Source organism: Erinaceus europaeus, chromosome 2 (genome assembly GCF_950295315.1).
Source record: "Erinaceus europaeus chromosome 2, mEriEur2.1, whole genome shotgun sequence".
Lineage (NCBI taxonomy): Eukaryota > Metazoa > Chordata > Mammalia > Eulipotyphla > Erinaceidae > Erinaceus > Erinaceus europaeus.
Window position 1 is genome coordinate 28,446,891 of NC_080163.1, and position 27,217 is coordinate 28,474,107.

The 27,217-nt window shown below is 37.0% G+C and overlaps 1 long non-coding RNA gene across 1 annotated transcript in view; it reads right to left on the reverse strand.

Annotated features, from left to right (window-relative positions):
- Positions 1-10,363: 10,363 nt before the first annotated feature.
- LOC132536918 (uncharacterized) overlaps positions 10,364-27,217 on the reverse strand; it is a 38,217-nt gene continuing 21,363 nt past the window's right edge. The window contains exon 2 of the long non-coding RNA XR_009548448.1: positions 10,364-10,553. This is a non-coding gene — a long non-coding RNA (uncharacterized LOC132536918). The remainder of the gene's footprint in view (positions 10,554-27,217) is intronic.

Below are 27,217 nucleotides of genomic sequence, written 5' to 3' on the forward strand. Positions count from 1 at the left end.
GAATCACTTGCTAAAATGCACAAGGTTGTCTCTTTAATGAGATTCTGTAGATTTTCTGTTTCTGGTCTTTCAGTGTTGCACACTAAAATAATATCTTAAAGTGGCATATGTGGATTTCAGTATCCACTGAGCTCTCTCCCCTGAAAACACCTCACACTACCTTTTAAGTCTAACTGAAGATAGCAAAGAGAGACAGAGACAGAGATTAAAACTGTCAGACCTTTAAACTGGGATTCACACACATAGACTAAATACAATATGCCAAGATTTGTTACTGCTAAAATTTCACCAAGGGAAAGTCTCTCTCTCTTTCTCTCCCTCTCTCTCTCTCTCTCTCTCTCTCTCTCTCTGTCTGTCTGTCTTCATTTGGCTGTTTTGCAAGTTTAACATTATAGAAGAATAGTAGAATGCCAATAAACTCAACTTGGAGCATTTATTCAATGAGTTATTTCCTAGAAGAAGGAAAATATTGAAGCAGGCTAGGCTGTCTAGAGGGAAACCATGTAAATGACTTGTAACTAAGAGGATATGACCCTCTGCATAATTCATAATCATTAGTCCAAGTGACACTTCTGCAGTCATTTGCCAGGACACTCTAATATGTCGAGGTTGGAACCCAAACAGTCCACTCAGCAGCTGTCCCTGTGTGATCAAGTTTCTCTGAAAGTCAACTCCCTGAAAGGCTAGATTTGGGATGCAGGTTTTTTTTTTTTTTTTTTTTTTTTTACAGAAGATGCTGGCTCAGCTTCATCATGTGTGCAATTTAAGGGTTGCTCAAGTGATTCTTTAAAAGTGCATAAAAGCAATTCTGCTGTGCCTGGGAGACAGTCCTGCTCTAATGTTCTGTGCATACATCTGCATGATTTCTCAGAGCTAATTCAAATTTAATGCATTGGTAATTCCTTTTCTGTTGAAGCCACCCAGCAGTAATCTGAAGGTTACAGAATGGTCTTCCAACTCAAATAACACTTTTAGACTAGCATAAATGGAGAAGGCAGGACTGTAATGGGCAGAATTAGGCTTGCAATGATACATTCCACCCTCATTACCACCCTGACTGAAGCTGACCAGAGTTTAGAGTGTTTTTAAAATGATAATCATAATAGAGTTTTAATAAAACTGGGAGTCAAACTATAGTAATTTGCCTTTAAAAAAAAATTAGAGATGGCATAATAATCAAGATGACAGCCTAGGAACAGCTCTGAAAATATTTCCCTAACAGTTGAAAAGACCATTCTCTGTAGAATTTAAGCTTTTGATTAAAGCACTTAGAGGACACCAATTACATATCTATGGGGCATCAAAGAATAATAATTTAGCTTAGATATCATAAAAATTTTGACACCTTATTAAAGTCCATGTATTCCAGAGTAAATTAAAATTATTTTAAAAATAATGTTTTTATAAGAAAGTAAGATTTTTCACAGAAAAATTCTGAAGACAGTACAGAGTTCCCACAGACCTCCACACCCAGTTCCCCTTATTATTATATTACATTAGGATGGTATATTTGGCATAATGGATAAATTGATAGCAGTACATGATTACTAATTATAGTCACACTTCATGGGAAGTTCCTCAAAATTTACCACAGTTCAGAGCTAGGCCATGGCTGACACACCTGGTTGAGACATGTTACCATGCACAATGGCTGAGGTTCAAGGCCTTGTTCACCACCTATAGGGGTGTAAATTTCACGAGTGGTGAAGCAGTGCTGCAGGGTCTCTCTCTCCCTCTCTAATACCCCCTTCCTTTTCAATTTCACACTGTCTTATCAAGTAAAAAGGTAAAAAGGAAAACATGGTCACTAGAACAATGGATTTAACATGCAAGCTTTGGGCTTCAGAGATAATTCTGGTGGGAAAAAAATGCCATGACATTTTATTTTCTGTTTTGAGATTTCATTCCAGGACATCACATATTATTTAGTTGTCATATCTCATTAGGCTTTTCTTGTTTATGATAGTTTCTTAAGACTTTGCTTTTTATTACTGTGACAACTTGGAGGAATACATCTCATGTGTTTTGCAGAATTGGAACTTGCATAATTTTGTTTCATGATTAGATCAGGGTTATAGATTTAAAAAATATTTATTATTGGGTAGAGACAAAGAGAAATTCAGAAAGGAGGGGAGATAGAGAAGGAGAGAGACAGAGAGACATCTGCAACCCTGATTTACCACTTATCAAGCTTTCCCCCTGCAGGGGGAGACCAGGGCCTTGAACCCAGGTCCTTTCTCATTGTAATCTGTGCACTTAACCAGGTGAGCCACTACCTGGTCCCAGGTTACAGGTTTTTGAGAGGCCACAAAGTACATGTCATTTTTCTCACCTTAAATAGAGGATACATACTATCAATATGACTTATCTCTGTAGATGTTAACCTTGATGATCTTTCCAAAAAAAGTGTTTGTTGGGTTACACCATTTTTCTATACTGTATGCTCTGAGAAATGGTTATGTCATACAACCTAGACTTAAAGAGAGAAACTATGCTCAACCTCATGGAGAGTGTAATTTTCACCCGAATAATATTTAAATGCTTCACAGGAAGTTTTTTTATTCTCTAAAATTTGTTTATTCAATTACTTATTTCTGTGATACTATGGAGGCTATTTCCATTTGGAGCTATAATACAGCAGTATTTTCTTTGCAGTGCAAATGTCAGGCTTTTGCTCCACCAGAACTTGTTCAGTTGGCTGCCTTTGGTAAGTTCCCCATTTCCATCATCATTTTTTTTTTGGAGGGAGGTCTGGGAAAGGACTTTTGTTACTTTCTTTTACTACTTTATTATTTTATTAAATTATTTAATTTTTTAATTTTTAAAAAGGAAACATTGACTAAACCACAGGATAAGAGGGGTACAAATAAGCACAATTCCCACCACCAGAACTCTGTATCCCATCCCCTCCCCTGATAGCTTTCCTATTCTTTTCTTTTTTTAATTTAATTTGTTATTTATAAAAAGGAAACATTGACAAAAACATAGGATAAGAGGGGTACAGCTTCGCACAATTCCTACCATCAGACCTCCGTATCCCATCCCTTCCCCTGATAGCTTTCCTATTCTTTAACCCTCTGGGAATATGAACCCAAGATCATTGAGTGATGCAGAAGGGTGAAGGTCTGGCCTCTGTAATTGCTTCCCCGCTGAACATGGGCATTGACAGGTCAATCCATACTCTCAGTCTGTCTCTCTCTTTCCCTAGTGTGGGAGGGCTCTGGGGAAGCAGAGCTCCAAGGCACATTGGTGGGTTTGTCTGTCCAGGGAAGTCTGGTCTCATCCTGCTAGAACCTGGAACCTGGTGGCTGAGAAGAGAGTTAATATACAAAGCCAAATAAACTGTTGGACAATTATGGACCTAGAGGCTGGAACAGTGCAGGTGAAGCATTGGGGGGTTCTCCATTTTGTAGGTAGCTAGTAGGCATATTTTAGTTATATTTCAAAGGGCCTGTAGCTATACTAGTGTTTTTTTTTTCCTGAGCCTGAAATTGATATGCAGGTGAATCCTAATTATTGTTGGAGGAGATGATGTCATGGCTGGGAAAAGGACCAGAAAGTTGGATCAGGGAAGAGAGTAGCTCCCTAATATGTGAAATGGGTATAAATATTACTGTAAACTCCATCAATCTGATGTGATCTGGGGCTCATAATTAGCTTAGGAGCCTGTGTGACCTCTACATCCCTCTAGATCTGAGCTCACATTCTGTGGTCAGGAGTAGGAACATTCCATGCTGCCCCAGTATCAACCCATCTTCCTCAAGTGTAGCATAGAGTATGTTGTCCATCCTCATTTCGGAGGATCGAACATTCTCTACCATTGTTGATCCAGGTAGGGCAAGGTGCTATGGGGGCCCACAAAGGGATCTATTTTGTTGTTCCTAATAGAGATGACCGGAAACAATGGAGAGAGGGATTTATTTGAGGTCTAGGCCCATCAAGTCTGTTTGAGAATCTCTGGACTCCCGGATTAGGGCCCCAGCTGGTGGAATGGCCTGATAGTGACTAGAGAGTCATTGTTAAAGTATGCCAGTCTCTTGCCCTTATTCAGCTTTTGCAGTCCTTGCTTTGCTAAAGTTAACTTTGGAGTGAGTGAGAGAACTGTAATAGGAAGTACGTGAGGAGGGTATCTAAGTCTAAGTGGACACTATTTTACTATGAACTTGATACTGACTCACTACAGACTGTTGTGTATTTTTGCTTTCAGGTATATATTTTGCCCTAGTTTATAGATACATGTGAACATATGCTTTATCTTACGGGACCTGGCTTATATCTAGGTTTTGGGACTTTGTTAGGAAGTGAACTTCCTGGAATGGAATTAGAGAATACCATGATTGGAAAGGTCTCACAGGAGTGATGAGGGTGAAGGGTTGGCATTCCATGCCTGATGTCTCTCTAAACAGTCTGAGGTGAAACATGCTGAGATGGTACTTGTTGCATTGATTAGGTTGGAATCAGCGGATGCAATATCACTTGGCCTGACTTGACAGAAGCATGCAGTGAAGTGAGCCCCACTCCAGAGGTTCCAGGATTGGGAGAAACACAGGCTCTATTGAGGAAGCGGGAGTTTCGTGCTGTCTTAGGGTTTAAAAACACAATAGATAGTTATTGCCATAATCATATTATTTGGCAGTTGGGTTAATTTTGAAAATCCCTTTGTTAGGATTTGCTGTATCATACACACCCTCACCATATTTCATGTCCTTTGACATTGTTTGTATATAGCTATGCCACCGGTTGCTTTTGTTCTCTCTGGACTAAGCTTTTAAGAGAGTCAACATATCATATCAAAGACTTAGCTTATGCATTAAAAAGACTCAGTCTGTGCTTTAAAAAGTTTGAGATATTCAATTAATTTTTCCCCTCTCATATTAATGAAGTAGTGATTTATATGACTGAACATTGATAGGAGTGTACATAAATACCATTCCCACCACCAAAAGACTGTGTCCCATCCCAACTCCCTCCATCCTCCACCCCTTGAAGCTGAACATTCACTCTTACCCTCCACCCAGGGTTTTTTCTTTGGTGCCTTACTCCAACCTTTCCCATTCTTTAACCCTCTAGGAGTATGGACCCAAGGTCATTGTGGGGTGCAGAAGGTGTAAAGTCTGGCTTCTGTAATTGCTTCCCTGCTGAACATGGGTGTTGACAGGTCGACCCATACTCCCATCCTGTCTCTTTCTTTCCCTAGTGGGGAAGGGCTCTGAGGAAGTGGAGCTCCAGGACACACTGGTGCATTAATCTGTCCAGAGAAGTCTGGTCAGCACTGTGCTAGCATCTGGAACCCAGTGGTTAAAAACAGAGTTAACATAAAAAGCCAAACAAATTGTTGACCAATCATGTACTTTAAGGCTGGAATGGTGCAGATGAAGAGTTGGGTGGTCCTCCATTTTGTAGATAGCTAGTAGGCATTTTTTAGTTAAATTCCAAAGGGCCTGTGGTTATACTATTTTTGTTTGTTTGTTTTTCCTTTTTCTTTTTGCCCCTGAGACGTAAATCTGATACGCAGGTGGATCCAAGTTATTGTGTGGGGAGATGATGTCATGGCTGGAAAAAGGACCAGAAAACTGAATCAGGGTAGAGAGTAGCTCCCTAACATGGGAAAGGGGTATAAATATTATTTGCTATAAACCCCATTGATTTGATGTGATCTGGGGCCCATAATCAGCTTAGGAGCCTATGTGACCTCTTTCTAGCGTTATATGATACCCCAACCTCATCTTCAAATCCTAGAAGATGGTGTTCCAGCCTAAGCCCCAGAATCAGTCATTTTCCCAAGCATTCTGGTTCCTTTTCTTTGAGAATGTATTTAGAAAGTAAGAACTGATATTCTGGTTGTTACTGGAGTATCTTCACTTTATCTACTCTTGGTTAGTAAGGCAAAAAAGTACATATGCATATACTATATCATGTATAGTCATATATTTATAAATGTTTATGGACAGAACCATCTGTGTTATTATCAGACTAAATATTATTTCTCATTGAAGTCTCTAAATCTACTACCCATGGCTCATGGTAGAAGCTGCCCTTCCACACCTGCACTTAACCAATTCAACAGTAAGAAACCTGGCTTACTGGGAGTGTTTTCACTTCTTTTGTGATCTAGATGGCAGAGTTCATAATTCAAAGTCTTTCTCATCTGACCCTGTTCATAGACTGTCTTTTGACTTTCTACTCAGCAGATTGATGTTACCCAAAAGTATACAGGCAATGAGCCCACTGGTGATTCCCGAAGCAAATTTGCATTCAGGAATGGGTTGTCTACTTAAATGTGACTCCCTCAAGGCTTAAGAGTTGTGAAAATGATTGCAGAACCATTTTTTCCCTCTATGAAGTTAAATAAAAGCATGTGGATTCAAGTACTGTCAATGTAGTAACTTCATAGGAATAAAATCACTAAAAGCTGTTCTTCCCTGAAACCAAGTATTACTCATTGGCAGATGTTATCTGTTAGTAAAAGGATTGCAACCAGTAAATGCTAGGGATCAAGGTCCTACTTAATACAAAAACCTGACATCATCTGTGTCACTTACAAATCTGGTATTAATTATTTGATAAGCTTGGGGCTGATTTTGTATCACAGACATTTTGTCGTATGCATGGTGAATGTCAAGGATGACTTATTACCCTGAACACATTTAAAAGGAATGCTAATATGATTTCCTATAGGAAAGACCCAATGGCAGCTGTACCAAAGACTCAATTAGACTTTTGTGTGCAGTATACAGACTTATTTTCCAGATAAGAGAAAAAGGAGAAGGCACATGAATGTTTCCAAAGAGATGTTTGGCTTCTCTGCCTTTTGGAATACAAACTTGAATATAAAGTACAAAGGGAAGGAAAGATATTGCTCAGTAATCTGAAAGGTAGAGTCTTTTAGTCCCAATGATTAATTCACAAGAAAATTTAAGTTCATAAAATTATACTTTCATACAATGTCAAGTTGAAGAGCCACAGAGCCAAGAATACACATATTATTATCATTTAACACAACTGGATTTTCTATCCTAACACAATTATAAAGAGAAATAATCAGGGTAGAAATTGTATAATGCTTTTCTCTAAAATAAGATATATGCTGAATATGGTCATTATGGAATAAACAAAATAAAATGAAATGAATAAACCAAACTACATTAGACTGACAGATAGTTAGATATAAGATATTCCTTAAAACCCAGTTCCAGTTGTGGTTGTGTATTTCAAATGAAGGAACAAGTTTTGAATCAAGCAGAAGGTAAGCTGATGGCTAGCATGTGGTCCCTGTGCAGACCTTTCTTGTCTGCCCACAAAAGAAGAGATTTACAAAAGGAAGTGGTGACCCTGGCAGAAACAGTTCTTTTCTGTTCTTAATTGATTTCTTCTCTGAAAACTCCAAATATTCTTTCTTGACAATTTATGGAAAACATTGTTACTGAGAATGTTGTTTTGCTTGTTAGTAATGCCATATATTGAAAGGAAAAGCTGGGGACCTTTAAAAATAACAAATACATGTTTTAAATGGTGATGTGAGAATCAACAAGACAGTAATTTAACAGAATATCACCAAATGTTTCAAAGGAATTAGTTATGGTCAACATGCCTTTAAGAACCTGGCATTTATTTTTAATTTTTGAAATATTTTTATTTTATTTATTTATCATTGAAAAGAGAGAAATTGAGAGGTAGGACATAGAGATGGAGAGAGAGAGAGAGAGAGGGACACCTGCAGCTCGATGTTACCACTAGTGAAGCTTCCCCCCTGCAGGTGGGGACCAGGGGCTTGAACCTTTCACACTATAATGTATAGACTTAACCAGTGTGCCACTGCCTAACCCCATGATGGAGTTTATAGCTAATGGTATCTATATACTTTTTCTATATTTGGGAGCTACTCTCTGCCCGGATCCAGCTTCCTATTCTTATTCCAAACTCTGACACTATCTTCCTAGACAATACTCTCAGCCCACCTTCATGTTAGTTATCAGGATTAGGTAAAAATTAGTAAAGCCATGGTCCCCTTGGACTATACCTAAAATAGACCTCCTAGCTTCTTCCAACATGGAAATGTCAAATCTTATCTGCTCTGCTCTTGCCTTTAGGCTCTTGATTATTAAATAATTTATTCTGCTTTATATTCTTGTATCTTTATGATTTTTACTAAATCATACAAATATATATATTTCTTTTTTTTTTTTTTCACTAGGGCTCTTTGCCTGGGCAATTCCACTGTTCCCAATAGACATCTCCCTCCAATTCCCACCCCACAACCCCCAGATAAAGCGTGAGAGTGTGAGCTAAAATGAAAGAGGATAGCCACCACAGCACCATTCCAACATTAGTGAAGATTCCCTTTGCATAATGCCTTCATGTTGTGGTCCATGACTCAGACTTGGGTCCTGGTATATGGGAAAGCGTGCACTCTAGTGGGTAAGCTCTTTCCAGGTCCCCTATTTGTGATTTTCTCTAGAGAAATACCGACAAAGTCAATTAGATATTCAGATTATTAAGATTATGATACATTTTGGATTTTCTCTTATTTTCCTATACTTAAAATCTTGATAATTACCATTTATAATTAAATAATAAGGTCTAAGTTATTCTTAGCTTCATTTCTATCTCATTACCCCTGACCATCCAGTGACATTACATCCATAACAAGTCAGTTTATTCTTTTTTAAAAACATTTTTTGTGATTCAATATTGAGTTCCAAAATTATAAGATAACAGGGGTATAACTGCATGATTCCCACCACTAGAGTTCCATATCCTTATCCCCTTCATTGTAAGCTACAGCAGTTTTCTTTTTTCTTTTCTGTGTGTGTGTGTGTGTGTGTGTGTGTGTGTTTCAAAGTACAGTCTTCCCTCACCAATTCACCCTTCAACTCTCCCAGCTTTACTCTATCATGTTTTCTTCAAATATATTCATTTAAAAGTTAATCAAGATGGTGAAAATAATACAGCACACACCCGGTTGTCTGAGTGAATTATATACCCTTGTATTACAATTAAATTTAAAATGACTGAACATATGGATTGTAGGGCTATATATTTCAACACCCCTGCACATCCTTCAAGGCAAGGTATAGCCACTTGACCACTCACCGTATATGTTAGAAATGGAGTGTGGTGAAACCAAGCCAATCAGTGTGTTTCCTCTCATACACACTTTTACATAGCTATGCATCAAAAGCATCTTTACTCCTGTAAGTGCTTGTGATTTCAGAGAACCTTTATCTAAGCCTCACAATGGCTCTTAAACATGCTACTCCTTCTTCTTTTTTTTTTTTATTTATAAAATGGAAATATTGGCAAAACAATTCCCACCACCAGAACTCCATGCATGTGTATCTTATTTCATGTGCCCTGGTCTAAATCTAGGTTCTTTAACTCTGCCAGGAGGTGTTCTATCTGAAATGGAAGTTAAGAGTCAGTCCTAAGGGCAAGGAAAGGTCTCACCCAAGTATTGTATCTGGAGGGTTTACATCCTAGGCCTGGCATCTCTGGACACAGTTCAAAGTGAATCATGTTGAGGTGGCACTGGCTGCATTGATTTGTTTGAGATCAGCAGATATAGTATCAGATGGTTGGGATCAAAAGAAGCATGAAGGAAAAGGAGCAAAGTTCCAGAGGTCCCATACCAGACCTTACCAAGATTTATGTCCCTTTAACAGCTATTTACAAATAACTATATCTTACATGCCGACAAGACTGGTTAATTCTGGCCTCCTTGGTCTAATTTATATGTGATTTAATATTTTTTAAAAAGTTATTTTAAAAATTGCATTAACAATTTGAGCCCAGTGTTGAAATTCAACCAGTTTACTAATTTGAAATCTTGAAGAAATATATATTCAGAACCGAAGTCCATGTATTAAAAAGCTCCAGACATTCAATATATTTTTAATCAGTATTCTCATACTGATTAAATAGTGATTTATAAAACTATAAGTTAATAGGATTATATATTAACACCATTCTTACCATCCAGGGTGTGTGGCCCTACCCCTACCCCCTACAGTGGAGCTGAAAATTTACCCATCACCCTCTCCCCCCAAGTTTTTTACTTTGGTGCAATATTCCAAACTTAGTCAACTTGCTACAGCAGTTTTTGTAAGATTGCAGATATGAATTAACTATCATTTCTACAACTATCTGTCTATATTTGTATATATTTGCCCATGTGTTTTCCATGGTCTCATCTTTTCCTTTTCAAGTCACACTTATACCTATTACCACATCCAAATTTCTCTCCCTTTTTTCTCTTCTCTCTCTGGATCCTGATGGGGTTGCAGTTCAAATCCCTCTTGTCATCTCTTATCATCTCTTCCCTACTAGGAGTATGGACCAAAATTATTTTTTGAGGAGTACAAGGTGGGAGCTCTGTCTTCTATAATTGCTATTCCACTGGACATGAGTATTGTGAGGTCAATCCATATCTCCAGTGAGTTTATATCTTTTGATGGTGGGGTAGGTCTCTGGAGAGATCAGATTCAGGCCATACTGGCGAGGTCATCTGCCCAGGGAAGTCAGAGTGGTAGATGATAGCATCTACAACTTGGTGGCTGAAAAGTGATAAGATATAAAGCAAGAAAAAAAAAAAAAAGATTAATAGACAGCACCAAAACATAGGAGCAGAACAGATGAGAGTAGAGATCTAAGGTTTAAAGAAGTGTGAAAGTCTATTTTAGGTATGTTCCTAGGAGCTCATGACTATCATAGTTCATGCTTTTTGCTTGAACTTGATAGCTAACATGGAGTTGGGCAAAAGTACTGTCTGAGAACATTATGTCAGAGTTGAAGAAAAGGGCTAGGAAATTTGATTAGGGCAGAGAGTAGCTCCCTATTCTAAAGAAAACTTATGAATAAAGTTAACTGTTTAGCCAATCTGCCTGACCCAGAGTCATCTATACTTATATTTATCACAGGAACCTGTGTAACCTCTGATTATTGCAGTTTATGGTAACATCTGGAAATATTCTAGGCTGCAATCATTTCAGGACCAGTCTTCCTCCAGTGGCAGCATAAGATGACCCAGCATTTCTTCAGAGAATAGGACAGTCCCTATTTTGCTGCTTTATAGTGAGGGCAAGATCCTGGAGAAACCCATAAGAGGGCTTATGCTGATGTTCAAACAGGTCAGTTTGTTACATTTCTCTGCACATATGATTTCTTTTGAAAATACTTCCCAATTGCCAATCTTGTAAATGTCTATCTTATCATTACACATTCTAAATCTATGACATTATTTGTATATTAACTACTTAACCAAGTGCTTGCATATGTTATTTGCAAATATTTTTGTCTGTTAAATCTAAGTACTATAGAATTATTTAAAAGTATATTCACTAGTGAGAGATAGAGGTTGTTTCTTTGTGTGTGTTTGTGTAGGGGGGCTCCTGTTGGCAAAAATTAGTTTAATCTATTTATATATTTATCTTTATCAGAATTTCACTGTTCTAGGCTGACGTTGCCAAATAAAAAGGAGAGACCAAATCAAAGAAAAAGAGAGATAGATAAGGGACAGAGAGAAAGAGAGAGAGAGGGAGAGAGAGAGGGGGAGAGAGGAGAGATGAGAGAGAGAACAGCACCAACATATTTTTCAGTGTCATGGAGGCTGAAGGACTGAACCTTGCTTGTGTACAAAGCAAAACAGGTGTAATCACAGGTGAGCTATTTTACCAGTTCTTACTATTTTAAATAATATCTTTAGTTTGTGTAGTGAGCCTGTAATAGTCTTAATTTTAAAGACACTAACAATGTGGTCATGATACACCTATATTTCTTCCTTACAAAGCCATCCAGGTACACACCAAAATCTTCAGGCTGTTCATGTGAAATTATCTTACTATTTTTACTGAACCCTGAACATGCCAGTGAGAGCTCAGAGTTTTTTTTTAACCTGCTAAGGAGATTGTAGCAGCAGAACTAGAGAGAAGTAATGGAGTGCACTGCATGAGAAATTGACACTATTATCTGGCAATAGATTGGTTTGCTTACCTTATACCCATTAGCTCTGTCCCTTGACAATCACCTTCACACTCAGCTGCACTTCAGACCTTGTTTACCATGTTGCAATGATGTTTACTCCCTAAGTTTATTTGATGTTAGCCATTTGAAAACATTATCATTTAAATTGGTGCCTGTAACTAATGAGCATATGTTTCATATGTGTTTCACAGAAATGACTCAGTGAAAATATGAGTGTTCTGAGGACTGCTTTTGTAGGCAGCCATTTTAGCTAAAGTACAACATAGAATGTCAACTCTTTAGATGCTAAAGGAAGGGTAAAGGAGGTATCTCTCTTCTAGTATGAAATGATAACAGAATTTTGTGAAGATGACAAGAAAATTGAAACCAAAGCTGAGATAATTATTAGCTAACTTAGAAAGAAATCTTGAGTGCAAATGCTTAAGACTTGCTTTGGGACATTTTGAATATATTGAATGAAATAACCATTCCCTTCAGACTTGCTAGAGGGAATTATAAGGATATGAGATTCCTCTCTACAAATGCAGAATGCTGTCACTGGTCATACTGAATGACAATGTACAGAATATACTTATTCATAATGACATGGCAGGGGGTGGCACTTGGTGCCCAAACCAAACTGATTTGCATTTGCTGTCAATTTTAAGAACATCAAATGATTCCACAGAAAGGAGAGAGAGAGAGAGAGAGAGAGAGAGAGAGAGATGGAATAATTATCCATGAAGTGCAGAATCTGAAATTAAATTCTGTGGAACCACAAAAATAGCCCTAACTCAGTATCTCTTCAGTGCTCTTCTAGAGTGCATGTCCCCTGTATTCCTTTGATAACTGAGATCTCTCTCTCTATTTCTCTCTCTCTTTCTCTCTCTCTCTCTCTCTCTCTCTCTCTCTCTCTCTCTCTCTCTCAGGCTTGATTCAGTGTTTTGATAAGAATGATTTCACTCCTGTCCAGGGATGGGCATATAAAGTGGGCCTGACAAACCAGAATGCTGTAATCTCTTGGTTTAGAGATGGGTGTGTGGCTAAAGTCACTGAAATGCAGAATAGTTGTCAGGCACAGTTGAAAAAAATACAAGCACACTTTTCTGTAAGTCTGAATCTCAAATTGTATACTTCTGACAGAAAGCAGAGATAAGAGTTGAACCAAGGATGAGGGAAATATCAGGTCAACTTTATCAGAGACCCTGAATAAAGGAGTAGATAAACCTAGATCTACCCAGGAATTCTCAGAAACAGAACTCAATAACTTGCTTTTTATGCCTAATTGATTTTAGCTTGGATTAGGTCACTTAAAATGAAAAGGTTTCTGATGAACAAAATAATAGAAACGCTGGCCCAGGTAATCTCTAAGCTTTTTTTCATCTCCTAAAAAATTTTAATCTAAAAACCAATCCTTCCAAATGTGAATGAACTTTACATGAGTAGTTAAGACTATGACTGTAAGAAATATACTTATAGCTATAACTAGAAATTTTTATCATCTTTTCAACTTTGTATGGTACTTCCACCATGTATTCATTATTTATTAACATATATTTAAATGTCATTTGCTCTTCTTTACTAGAGTGTGTGTGATAATGGATTCCTTACTGAGCAAGAATAGCTTTACCACTTGAAATGCTTTTGTTTCCTTGCTTCATTAAAAATAGTACAGGTACTTCTAGAAGCATGGCTATGGAGTAAAAAATATTTCACATTTCTCTACTTGATAAACTAACCAAAAAAAAAAAAAAAGTAATGAAAAATCAACAAAATACAACTGGAATTTCTTCAGAAACCCACCAAGCTACAGATAAGTGCAGATGCATGGGGCTGGTGAGGGAGAGATTCTCAGCACTAGAATAGACATATTCAGTGATAGCTGGTACAAACTGGAAGTTGACTAGCAGAGCATACTGCTGGTGGCAGGAAAATAGATCTGGGTGTTTAACTTATTTACTCAGGGACAACAGGATATTGAACTGCCCACAAAGACCCACTGGTGTTTAAGGAAATATAATCTGGCTGAAATTAAAGCCCTGTGATCTTCTCAGGCTCCATAGCTAGAAAAATAAATCCCACCCAACCTTTGGCAGCATGGTAAAGAGTTAGCAGCTGAGGCATGACACACACAATATCAAGTTAAAGCAACATTTAAAAAAAAAACCCTAAAAACTTGCCAATTCACATCTGCAACTTCTTAAGTAATTCACTTAGCCAGAAGTGGATACAAGCAAGTGTGGTCAGGAATGAAGGAGAGACTTTAACCCTGTTCAGTAGCAGTGAGTGCCATTTTGATACTTAGAAAACAGAGCATATGGTCAGAGGAAGGAAGGCATGGAATTTGGGGGTTCTTAAATTGTGAACTCAGGGTCATCAAGATAATTGATCTGCCCACAAGGATCGACAGAATTTATGGCAAAAACCTGACTGAGAATGAATCCTGCATGGTTTATGCAGGCACTGGCACCCACCTAGGGAAGTCAATCCTGCCTCTTTGAAAACTAAGGACAAAGGATTTGTCCCATATTGTTACCCCACCTCACCCCCAGAGGCTGAAAGTATAGGAGAGAGACCCTATATTGATAACACAGATATGAAACCTTCCTAGTGTCATAGGATAAAATCTTCCCCACCAAATTATATAAACAGGGAAATTCAATACCTTATCCACAGAACCTCTTACTGAAATAACTATAAAAGCCATAGTGAATCAGGAAACAGAGAAATACAGAAACTCCAAATGACCAGACACAGATCTGTAAAAAAGTAACAGATAGTTACAGATAGAAAGTTCATTTTTAAATCAATTCAATAAATTACACGTGACATACAAATACAAATTCAAGAACTCACAGACCATTTAACCAAAATAAATAAATAAATAAAAATAAAAAGGAAGAAAAATATCCAAATGGAGCTGCAGGGTGTGAAGGACACTTTGAATGCCGTTCAGGCTGAGGTAAGAAGGCTAAGGAATAGACTAAATCAGGTGGAGGGACGAATATAAACACTAGAAGACACAACCACCACATTCTGTGAATTTAAAGTTGTTGGAGAGGAAATGTTTAGGAAAAATGAAGCACTTCACTGATATAGCAAACTATCAGAAAGGCGAATGGTTGAGTTATTGGGATCCCTGTGGAGGAAGAAGAGAAGGAGTGAGGAATAGAGAACCTATTCAAAGTATTAGATAGAAGAAATTTTTGCACACCTGAACAATATTCAAAATATAGGAACCACAATGCATACCCAACATACTGAATCTTCTTTTAAATTTTATTTTTATTTATAAGATGGAAACATTGACAAGACCATAGGATAAGACCATAGGATAAGAGGGGTACATTTCCACACATATCCAGAGCTACATATCCAATCCTCTCCCTTGATAGCTTCCCTATTCTTTATCCCTCTGGAAGTATGGATCCAGGATCATTGTGGGGTGCAGAAGGTAGAAGGTCTGGCTTCTGTAACTGCTTCTCTGCTGAATATGAGTATTGGTAGGTCAATCCATACTCCTAGCCTGTCTCTCTCTTTCCTTAGTGGGGTAGGGATCTGTGTCACAAATCTGTAAAAAGTAACAGATAGTTCAGAAAATTCAAATGTCACACTCCAAAAACACACCACAGTAAATCTATTAAAAGAAAGAAAGAAAAAAAAGAGTAGAAAGAAAAATTATTGCAGGTTTCTAGGGAAAGGAAGATAGTTATAAACAGAGGCAGAACCATTAGGCTTTCACTGGATCTATTATCACAAACTCTAGAGACAAGGAGAGAGTGAAATGGTATATTAAAAATATTTAGGGATAATTGAGAGCCAGGAAATGAGTCCCCATACCTATGGATATCTAATCTTTGACCAAAGTGCCCAGACTATAGATGGGGAATGGAGAGTCTCTTCAAAAAATGGTGTAAAAATTGGGTTGAAAGATGCAGAAGAATTAAACTGAACCACTATATTTCAACAAACACAAAAGTAAATTCCAAATAGATCAAGTACTTGGATGCTAGATCAGAAACTATTAAATACTTAGAAGAAAATATTGGTAGAACACTTTTCCATCCAAATTTTAAATGCATCTTCAATTATATGTATACAGCTACAAGGAAGATTCAAACAAACATAACCAATGGGACTACACCAAATTAAAAAGCTTCTGCACAGCAAAAGAAACCAACATCCAAACAAAGAGACCCCTTACAGAATGTGAGAAGATCTTTATATGCTATACAAGACACGAGGTTAATAACCAAAATATATAAAGAGCTCACCAAATTCAGCAATGAGAAAACAAATGAGCCCATCCAGAAATGGGGAGAGGATATGAACAGAATATTCACCACAGAAGAGATCAAAAAAGCTAAAAAAAAAAAATATTGAAAAAAAAAGGCCCCAACTCATTGATTGTCAGAGAAATGCAAATAAAGTCAACAATGAGTTAGCACTTCACTCCTGTGAGAATGTCATACATCAGAAAAGGCAATAGGAACAAATGCTGGAGAGGTTGTGGGGCCGAGTGGTCCCTTCTGCACTGCTGGTGGGAAGGTAAATTAGTCCAATGTCTATGGAGACAAGTCTGGAGAACTATCTTAAGGCTAGAAATGGACCTATCCTACAACCCTGCAGTTCCTCTCCTGGGGCTATAACCTAAAGAATAAACACAGTCTCCCAAAAATCTTTTCTATCTATGTTCATAGCAGCACAATTTGTAATAGTCAAAACCTGAAAGCAATCCAGGTGTCCAACAACAGATGAGTGGTTGACAAAGTTGTAGTATATTTACACAATAGAATACTACTTAGCTATTAAAAATGGTGAATTCACATACTCAACTCATCTTGGATGGAGCCTGAAGGAATCATGTTAAGGAAGATAAGCAAGAAAGAGAAGGACAATCCCACTCATAGTCAGATGTTGATCAATAAAAACAGAAATAGGAAACACAAAGCAGAACTTGGACTGGATTTGTTGTATTATACCAAAATAAATGACTGTGGGTATATGTGTGTGTGTGGCGGGGGGGGGGGGGGAGTCTCAGATCCTGGAACATGCTAGCAGAGAGGAGGACATAGGTAGGGAGATTAGAGTGTTATGTGGAAAACTGAGAAATGTTACACATATACTAACTACTGTATTTTATTGTCAACAGTAAACCATTACTACTCCTAATAAATAAAAATTAATATGCAAAGATCACTCCTTCAATTCAATATACTAAAATTTTGAGATTTAATCTGTGTAAAAATAAATACATTTTAAAATTTATGTTTCACCTCCTGTTTTGATTCACATTAAACTTATTGTGAATTTAGAGGATATTGGTAAAGTATATGAGATAATTTAGTGATAATTTCTCTTTTTAATAGTTTCTTAAACTGAATTTAACTTGTGTAATCTCTTATCTGTTAAGTCTAATAATTTCTACCCCACTCTCATTTTTCTTATCAGGGAATTATTTACTAAAGCAGGATGTTAAAGATTTTAAGAACAAAGGCTTTATCATCTAATGTAGGATCCCAATCATGCTGTGCTACTCACTTATTGGCTGTGTGATTTCCTGGCAAGTTACTTAAACTCTTTAAACTTACCTTTTCTTCATCTATAAAATTAGGTAAGTTATAGCACCTATCTTGCTGAGTTGAGAAGACAAATGAAACAAATGCCTACAATAAAAATAAATGTCTGTAATAAACTTGGTTACAGCCCTGGAAAGCTAGTAAGTACTCACCAGATCTTAATTATTATAATTATTATGTCAGCAAGCATAGAGCAGTTACAGATGGTAACAAGTTATTCTTAAATATGAAAGAAAACCCTTGCTTGGTTTCTCAAGATTAAGAACTTTGAATTTACATTTACATTTGAACTGTGCAAAGTCTGAAAAGATAAATACCCTCATCAGAATGTTCCCCGTCTCAGCTTGCAACCCTTTCCATAGAGTTAGTGAGTGTTTCATACACAGTGAGCAAATTATTTGATATATCTAATAATACACTGACCTACAAATTTTCTTAATTTGTACATACAACAGCTGAGACAATGGACTAGATAATACCTTATCTATACTTTGAGATTATAGGCCAGTCTCTGGTGTCTATGATTATAAGAACATCAGTGACAAAAATCCTCAACTTTGTAGTCAGTAAACATACATCACACACATATACACACATATTTTCCTGTAACTTTGGGCACATGTTATTTTCTGCCTCAGTAAACAGCTTGTTTGAGTAGATTAAAATAATTCAATATCCAAATGATACCTCTAAAAATAAAACAATATAATAACTGTATTTGTGGCAAGAATCATTAAATCTCATAATTCAACAATATCTTGGACTGGATGAAATCCACTCTTACTGGGGGCATCACATAATTAAAATAAAAAAATAATTATTTTATCCCAAATTGCAAATATTTATATATAAATTGAGTTCAGTAATAATGTAAAAATTTTCCACTTCTGTTACCAAATATAGATGTCTTATCTTTGATAAGATGTGCTTTGAATACATTGTAGTTTTGCAATGGGAATAGTGAGCCATCTCAAATTTGCCTCAGGGAAAAGTTTAAATTGAATCAAAAACATTTCATTATCTAGTTGAAACTAAGTAATGTCTTCTTCATTATAAAGAACTGACTCTCCTATTGCTTGCATGTCATGATTTTTTTTTTGAGTTTTAAGACCATAAATAACACCCATTTGTCAACAACCATACCACCATCCATTAACACTCAACTAAAGAAAAATGAAAAAAATTCAAATCATAAAACCATAGTTTCTAACTTCCAGAGGCATGAAAGCAGATGCATTGTGCTCTCACTGATCAACTAGGAATAGCAAAGAGGGTCACCTGAGAACGCAACAAGATAAGACCAGGATCAACTCCAGGAACCCACCAAGCCATGGATGTATGCAAATATGTGTGGTTTGTGGATAGAGGGCTTAAGGAGAGTTTCCTGCAGCTAAAAGTTGGTACCTACTCGGGAGTGGCTGGTACCAGTCTGGCAGTCTGCCAGTTGAAGCAGTATCTCCAGTCTGAGTTTTATCAACAAAAAGACTGCTGAATGGAGAAGATTACCTAAACCATACCAATTTACAACTGTGGGTCTCCATTGCTGTTGTCCCTTATGGGTTGGAATAGCAGTAGGGAAGCCCTATACTGACATCAGGGGAAATGAACTGGCTGGGTGATTCAGGAGAAAATCTACACTCATAGTGGTCTGGAGGTGTGGCTATATAGTAGAAGCCTTTTCACATTGTTCTCCTGATAAATTAGGAAAAAGGATAACTAATTCCCTTAGAAATCAGTATTTATGTAGAAACACAAGGCCATAGAACTCTGCTTGGTTTGGTTCTGGTTGTTGGTGAAGTGGGAATTGGGCTCAGGACTTTGGACACTAAAGGCATGGGAGTCTTTCTTTATAACCACTGTAATCTCTACTCCCCACCCCATTTTATTTCTTTGTCACTAGTGAGTGAGTAAGCTTAAAAAACCAAACCAAAACTAACAAAAAAACCTATTTATAGTTAAAGAGCCCTCAGGCTCCCATAGACTTTGTGGAAGATAAATACAATAAGGTTTTACAGCCACTCTGCTTCAACTCAGGGATTGAGATTACACTGAAACAACTGTTAGTTTTCACAACTATGAATTGTAAAGTAACTTACTTAGTCAATGCAGGCAAGTGTGATTAGTGGGTTTAAAGGTAGTGTTAGAGGGACCTCACAACACCCCAAATAAAATGGTTAAAGTGAGAACAAAACATTGGAGAAATGAACCAGGACAAAAGCCCAGGTAAAATCCCTCAAAATATAAAAGCGCATAAGAATAAGAACAACATCCAAAACACTAAGCAATTCAATAGTTACAGGACTGAGGAAAGTATTTTGAAAGTAGTATTATCAGAGACAGGGAAACAACAAAGGAGACTCTGAAAGAAAACACTATCTCAAGGTAATTTGAGAGTTGAAAGCTGAAATAGTTGTGTTAAGAGCACAAGTATTTGAACAAGCTAATACAGTATCCAAACAAGGTAACAAAATAATTGAGTTACAGAAAACAAGAGAGGGCAGGAGAGCAGAAGTGAGGCAAAAAACAGAACTAGCAAGATTGAGAATGAATTAAAGAAAACTAAGAAAGAAGGGAATTAAAAAAAAAGATTAAGAGATATTGAAAACAACAACAGAGATATCTGTGATGACTTCAAAAGAAGTAATATACACATTATTGACTTAACAGAGGAAGAAAGAGAGAAAAGGGAAGAAAGTATTCTACATGACACAATAGCTGAGAACTTCCCTACTGTAGATAACATAAAAGACATAAATGTTCAAGAAGCCTAAAGAGTCCCAAACAGAATTAAGACAGACCTAAAGACACCAAGACATATATTTAGAATGAAAAAGAATAGTATTAAAAAAAAAGGGATCCTGAAAGCTGTAAGAGAAAAACAGTCACTTACAGAGGAAAACCCCTAAGATTATAAGATTAACAGCAGATTTGTCCACACAAACTCCAAAGGCCATAAGAGAATTCAAAATATATTTTGAGTGCTCAGTGAGAAAGTCTTTAAACCAAGACTACTGTATCCTGCTAGACTGTCATTTAGACTAGATGGGGACATAAAACATTTCTTAGACAAGCAACAGTTGAAGGAAACAATTAACACCATGCCTGCTCTGCAAGAAGTTCTGAAAGATCTCCTATAAGCAATCATATCACAATAAACATATCATATATCATAACACCCTAAATGTTTGGAATAGTGGCATTAAAATTTATTAAATATATAATATCAATAAGTATCAATGGCCTGAATTCATTATTAAAAGGCTCAGAGTAAAAAGATGAGTCAGAAAAAACAACCCATTCATATGTGGTCTGCAAGAAACCCTCTTAACTCAACAAGACAAACACAGACAAATTGAAAGGATGGAAAACTATCAAAGGATAGAAAACTATCACAAATAGGAAAGGAATAGGTATTCTCATATCTGACATAATAGACCATAAAATAAAATAAAGTTAGGGATGGATCTATCTTTATTAATCAATGCTTAGAGGGTCAGTCAGTCAAGAGGACTTAACAATTATTAACATCTAAGTACCCAGTGAGAGGGCATCTAAATACATTTAAAATACTGAAAAAGTTAAAGCAATATATTAACAAAAATACACTACTAGTAGGGGATCTCAACACCCCACTATCTTAACAGATCATCTAGGCAGTAAATCAATAAAGAAATGAGGCAATTAAATGAAGAGATAGAGAAAGTAGAACTATTGGACATTTTCAGAGTCACTCACCCCAAGAAACTGGAATACACATTCTATACAAGTCCAAATGGGTCATTCTCAAGAATAGACTATACGTTAGACCACAAAGACAGTGGCAACAAATTCAGGTGCATTGAAATCATCCCAAGAATCTTCTCAGACCACAGTGGAGTAAAGCTAACATTTAACAAAAAAAAACAAAAAAATTAGTAAAAGTCCCAAAATATGGAAACTCAACAGTACATTGCTTAACAACTACTGGATAAAAGAGAAAATTAAGGAAGAAATCCAAAAGTCTTGAGAAGCTAATGAAAATGAAGATACACATTATCAAAATATTGGGACACAGCTAAGGCAGTACTGAGAAGGAAGTCCATACAAACACATATTAGAAAACAACAAAAAGCTCCAATAAACAACCTGACTGCATACCTTACAGACTAAGTGGAATAGTAATAAAGGAATCCTAAAGTAAATAGAAGGGCTGAGTTAAATTAGGGCATAAATAAAATAACGTTGAAAATAAGAGAACCATACAAAAGATCAACAAAGTTAAATGTTAGTTCTTTGAAAGAGGAAACATAATGAACAAAACCTTAGCCAGACTAAAAAAAAAAAAAAGAAGAAGAAGAAAGAAAGAAAGAAAGAAAGAAAAATAGGAGGGTGAGAAGATTTAAATAAATTGGATTTATTTTATTTAAATGAAAGAGGAGATATCACAAAAGTCACCATAGAAATCTTAAGTATCGGGAGTCGGGCGGTGGCGCAGTGGGTTAAGCGCACGTGGCGCAAAGCGCAGGGACCGGCATAAGAATCCCGGTTCAAGCCCCCGGCTCCCCACCTGCAGGGGAGTCACTTCACAGGCAGTGAAGCAGGTCTGCAGGTGTCTATCTTTCTCTCCCCTCTCTCTCTGTCTTCCCCTCCTCTCTCCATTTCTCTCTGTCCTATCCAACAACAAAGCAATGTCAACAATGGCAATAATAACCGCAACGAGGCTGCAACAGCTAGGGCAACAAAAAGGGGAAAAAATGGCCTCCAGGAGCGGTGGATTCATGGTGCAGGCACCGAGCCCAGCAATAACCCTGGAGGGAAAAAAAAAAAAAAGAAATCTTAAGTATCATGCAAGACTTCTATGAACAACTATATGCCACCAAACTAAATAACCTGGAAGAAATGACTCAGTTCCTAGATATCTACAAACTTCCAAAATTAAACAATGAGGAACTAGAAAATACAAAATCAATCACAGTGAAAGAAATTGAAACAGTTATCAAAATCCTTTCCAAGAATAAAAGTCTTGGACCAGATGATTTTACAAATGAATTCTACAAAATCTTCAAGGAAGATTAACCTCCACTTTTAAAGCTCTTCCAAAAGATTGAGGACACAGGAATAATCACTTCCAGCTTCTTTGAGGCCAAGATCAGCCTGGTGCCAAAAGATTGTTCATCATGACCAAGTGGGGTTTATCCAAAGGATGCAAGGTTGGTTTCATATATGTAAGTCAATCAGTGTGATCCACCACAAAAATGAAAGAAAAAACAAAAGCCACATGATTATATCAATAGATGCAGAGAAAGCCTTTGACAAAATCCAGTATCCCTTCATAATCAAAATGCTACAGAAATGCAAATGGATGGAAAATTCCTCAAGATAGTGGAGTCCATATATAACAAACCTACAGCCAACATCATACTCAATGGTGAAAAACTGGAAGCATTCCCCCTCAGATCAGGTACTAGACAGGGTTGCCCATTATCACCACTACTCTTCCACATAGTGTTGGAAGTTCTTGCCATAATAATCAGGCAGGAGCAAGTTATCATAGAAATATGGATTGGAAGAGAAGAAGTCAAACTCTCCCTATTTGGAGATGATATTATAGTATACATAGAAAACCCTAAAATCCAGCAGGAAGTTCTTAGAAATTATCAGGCAATCTAATAAGGTGCCAGGCTATATAATCAACGTATAAAAGACAGTGGCATTCCTCTATGCAAACACTAAGTTAGCAGAGAAAGAAAGCCAGAAATCAATTCCCTTTACTATAGCAACAAAAAGAATAAAATATCTAGGAATAAACCTGAAAAAAGGAGAAAAAGATTTGCATACTGAAAATTATGAGTCACTATTCAAGGAAATGGAAAAAATACACAAATTAGTAGAAAGATATTTCATGTTCATGGGTTGGAAGAGTTAACATCATCAAAATGAATATACGTCCCATAACCACATACATATTTAATGTAATCCTTATCAAGGCCCCATCCAATTTTTTTTTTTTAGTAGAATAGAGCAAAGCTACAAATATTTACCTCGAGCTAGAAAATACTTAGAATTGCTAAAGAAAAAAAAATCGTGAGAAGAAAGAACTGGAGGCATCAGACTCCCAGATTTATAATTTTATTATTAGAGGGCCATTGTAATTAAAACTGCTTGGTAAGGAACATAAATAGACACATTGAGCAGGGGAATAGAGTTGAGCACCCAGAACTAAGCCCCCAGGGGAGGGGATGGGATATGGCATTCTGGTGGTGGGAACTGTGTGAATTGTGTCCATCTATCCTACAATATTGTTTATCAGTATCAAATCTCTAATAATAAAGAAAGAAAAGATGAAAAATAATAAACACAAAACAGAACGTGGACTGGGTTTGGTGTCTTGCACCAAAATAAAAGACTTTTGGGTGGCAGGGAAGGTTCAGTTTCTGGAACATGATGGCAGAGGAGGACCTAGAGGGGGTTGAATTGTTATGTACAAAACTGAGAAATGTTACACATGTACTACTATATTTTACTGTTGACTGTATACCATTCATTCTGCAAATAAAGAAAAAATTACAGTTTCCAAATATACTTACAATTTCCAGTTAGTATATATGAACCTTTTCTACTACTTTGCCAGAAAAATCTGTACATTAAAGACATACACAAGAGAGACAATGAATCTGATTCTCCAGTGACCCCTCAGCGGATGCTCTGAGAAGTGACAGCTGTGTGAGTTGTTCCACAAAAAACTGTCTAGAAAATTTCTGACTTAGGACTTGAAAAATAACCTGGTAATCTTTTCTCATTGTTCATGCATTTCTTTTTTAATTTAATTTTTATTGAGTGGATTAATGGTTTACAGTAAATACAATTGCTGAAACATTTGTAAAATTTCTCAGTTTTCTGCAAAACACTAAAAAAAAAAAATAGAGCTTAGGTCTTCCTCCACCATCATGCACCAGGAGCTGAAATTCCCTACCACCTCACTCCAGTCCTTTGTTTTTGTGCAATACACCAAACTCAGTCCACATTCTACTTTGTATTTCCTGTGTTTTTATTTTCCAGCTTCTTTCTATGAATGGGATCATCCCATATTCATCCTTCTCTTTCTGGTTTATCTCACTTAACATGATTCCTTCAAGCTCCATCCAAGATGAGGTAAAGAAGGTGAATTCATCCTTTTTAGTAGCTGAGTAATATTCCATTGTGTACACATACAACTTTCTCAACCATTCATCTGTTGTTGGACATCTGGGTTGCTTCCAGATTTTGGCTATTACAAATTGGCTGCTATGAAGACAGATCTTTTTGGATGAGTGTGTTTGATTTCTTAGGATATATCCCCAGGAGAGGAATTGCCTGGTCACAAGGTAGTTCCATTTCTAGCCCTCTGAGGGTTCTGCAGACTGCTCTCCAGAAGGGTTGGACCAATTTATATTCCCATCAGCAGTACAGAAGGGTTCTTATTTATTTATTTATTTATTTATTTATTTATTTATTTATTCCCTTTTGTTGCCCTTGTTGTTTTATTGTTGTAGTTATTGTTGTTGTTGTCTTTGTTGGATAGGACAGAGAGAAATGGAGAGAGGAGGGGAAGACAGAGAGGAGGAGAGAAAGATAGACACCTGCAGACCTGCTTCACCGCCTGTGAAGCGACTCCCCTGCAGGTGGGGAGCCGGGGTTCGAACCGGGATCCTTATGCCGGTCCTTGTGCTTTGCGCCACCTGCGCTTAACCCACTGTGCTACAGCCCGACTCCCCAGAAGGGTTCTTTTATCTTTGCAACCTCTCTAACATTTGTTGTTGCTATCATTTCTGATGTATTATATTCTCACAAGATTGACTTGGTTTCTTATTGTTGTCTTTATCTGCATTTCTCTGACAATCTATGAATTGGTGTATCTCTTATGATGGTCAGGAAATTATCTTACCCTTTTTCTATCTCCAGTACATAGTCTTATGCTTGGCTCTAATTCTCAAATATTTGTTAGTAAAACTGAATTAATGAAAACAACAACAACAATAAAACTGTGTTCTGGATATTCAGACTTATGTAATATCAAATCAAAGTCCATACTGCTCATTAAAGACCGAGAAAGGGCACAATTGTAACATAGGTCAGAGTTACTATTGATCCTGCTATTTTGCACGTGTTGACTGTAGTCTAGCCATAGAGTGAATCATAGAAAAAGCAAATAATGTCTAAATCATGTATGCTTATAGTTTGGTTTGTCCTCTGAAGATCTGTTTGTAGTCCTGGTGTAGTGTCAAAATAAAAACTATTTGGCTCTCTTTCTCACGGTAATTAGAAGCAAAATTATAGTACCTCTGGGTTTCATGGAAATTCACTCTAATTTTCCTTTGCTATACTTTCTATTTCTTTATGACCTTCCTGAATCCATAAGGGATTTGTCCCAAGTAGATTCACTGATCTAACATGTAAAGGTATATTCTAATTTGTATACAGGTTAGAGATTATGGTATAGTTTGGTAGAGCAAAGTCTAATGTGATTCATAATGCAAAAACTACTTCAAAGAGATTTTTTTTTAGATTTTGTTTATTTATTTATTTATTTTCCCTTTTGTTGCCCTTGTTTTACTGTTGTAGTTATTATTGTTCTTGTTGTATAGGACAGAGAGAAATGGAGAGAGGAGGGGAAGACAGAGAGGGGGAGAGAAAGATAGACACCTGCAGACCTGCTTCACCACCTGTGAAGTGACTCCTCTGCAGGTGGGGAGCCGGGGGCTTGAACTGGGATCCTTACTCTGGTCCTTGTGCTTTGTGCCACATGCACTTAACCCGCTGCACTACCACCAACTCCATTCAAAGAGGATCTTAACACTGTAATTGTTGCATGACTGACATAAGGTTTTCATGTTTTATAATTTTAGGATTTCCAGTTCTCATTGAGAAAGACTTTAAACCAAAACTACTGTATCCTACTAGAATGCCATTCAGACTAGATAGAGGGGTAAAAACCTTCTCAGACAAGCAACAGTTGAAGGAATCAACTAGCACCAAGCCTTCCCTGCAAGAAGTTCTGAAAGGTCTCCTAAAGTACATTTATCTTTCTGACTTTCACAAGTGCATGAAAGTCTATTATTCTCTGTGGCTTCCTGAATATCACAACGGCAACAGATTTCCATGTACTTGGCTTTCTCCATATAACACTGACACTTTGAGCTTTAGCTATTGATTATCTGACTTGAGAAATATTCTCAAGTAATCTCAGTATGTGAGTGAGTGAGGTGTGTGTGTGTGTGTGTGTGTGTGTGTGTGTGTGTGTGTGTGCATTGTTAGCACATATGTGTGTTTGTTCACATGTATATAAAATGATGGGTGTTTTTTAGCAGATAATGAAAACAGAATACCAAACACTACAATCCCTATCTAAATCATACTCAAAACAGTAGAGAAAACCTCACTAATTTGAAAGGCATGAATCACTACTATCTGGTCTGCTTTAGGTTTTTGGATGTTTTAAACAGCAGCAGGGTATTTATTTGGCTAGGCATTCAGAGCTACTTGGAATTGTGGGCCATTTTGACTAGGTTCATATTGACTCAATGGAATTTTTCAGTTTATCTCCCTACAATGCAAAATCAAGTGGAGTATCTAACATAGCTTGCTTTCTTTCTCTGTCTCCATTCTAATGTTATGCTCCTTCTTGATATAATGAGATCCAAGAAGGTCTATATACTGAGCCT